Raw genomic sequence first — 1,568 nt, forward strand, 5'->3', positions numbered from 1 at the left:
TGATTATTGGTACTTGAACACCCTCAGAAGGTTCTTTGGAGAATGTTTGTTTTCCTGGTCAAGAGGAGATCTGAATTTGCAGAATGCCCCAGCCTATTTTAACTTATCTGCATTTGAAAATGGCAGTCAGGATGGCAAATACGGTAGTAGTTAAAATGTGGCTGTAATCAAAGACAAGGTAGCTACTCCTTTAAGCCAAGTTCAACTCCTGGTGGCTTCATGGACACATCCATGTAGTTTTCCTGGCAATAGTACAAAAATAATGTCCCATTTCCATCTTCTGAGGTGGTTATTTGACTTCCTAGTCTAGCCTATATCCGTGGGGTTTCCTGTGATCTCTAATCCCAGTGTTTCTCAACCCTGGCGACTTTAAGATGTGTGGACTTCAACTCCCAGAATTCCCCAGCCAGCATGCTGGAATTCTGGAAGCTGAAGTCCACACATCTGAAAGTTGCCAAGGTTGAGAAATGCTGTCCTGTCCAATTATTATCTAGATCCAGTCTGGGCTCATATGACACAGTGAGCCTCAAATTAGCACATGTTCATGTACTATGTTGTGTGACCACAGTGCACCAATGAAGATACTTTACAGCTCAATGTGACACACGAACCAAGAAGATTGGGCTAGTTCAGTAAGCCTTGTTCCAGCTATCTATGCATAAGCTGCCATGTGAACACAACTTTTGTAAGCCTAAACTATTTGATCGGTTCGTTGGGAAAATAAAAGGAAGGAATGGGAAAATAAATGCTTACCCTGAGCTCTGGAGGAGGAAGAGGGAAGAAAGGGAACAAATAGGATGGTTTCTAGGTTTCTCTTGTCCTTTCGTCATTTCTCAAAATTACACGTCAGTACCTGTCTTCTGAATTAGGAGCTCTCCACCCCAAATCTGCCATTGTCCAGATTTAGCTGAACTAAAGTTCCCATCATTCCAGCCAGTTTAGGCTGGGGAAATTGATGGGCATTCTCTCTGACTGATGTTATGCACTGCCCAAGTGGCAACTGAGCTCAGAGTGTTTTATACCCAAGAGTGATTCATGTCTAGGAGTGGACAGAGAGCCATGTTCAAGTCCAGCCTCAGCCATGGAAACTCACTGGATGACTTTGGGCTGTCTCTCAATTTGACCTACATCAAAGGGTGGTTGTGGCTGGGAGAACATAAAAACCGTTTTGAGCTCCCTGAAGGGAAAACATGGAATATAAACCTAGTTGATTAAAGAATAAACAAATCCCTCCCCCCCAAAAAAGTCTGGGAGTGGATATCATCTATCTCTGGGCAGGGGGGAACAGACCTCCCTCCCTCCCATTTCTGGGGAAGCAGCTCCATCATACAATATATTCCTGTCTTAAGCAGAAACTTGCAATTGACATGGCCAGATGTTACTTCTTAAGCATCGTGCCTGCTTTCATCACAGTAACCATGAGGCTTGCAAACCCCAGAGTTCATCATCCTGCTTGCTTTCAAGCCCCTGTGCCCACCTCACCCTAATTAAACAGTCCAAAACCGGGCTGAGGTAGAGTTTCCTCCTTGGACAGCCTCCTGCTACAGCTCCAGGTAGGCTGATCCATC

This window comes from Candoia aspera, chromosome 4 (assembly GCF_035149785.1).
Source record: "Candoia aspera isolate rCanAsp1 chromosome 4, rCanAsp1.hap2, whole genome shotgun sequence".
Classification (NCBI taxonomy): domain Eukaryota; kingdom Metazoa; phylum Chordata; class Lepidosauria; order Squamata; family Boidae; genus Candoia; species Candoia aspera.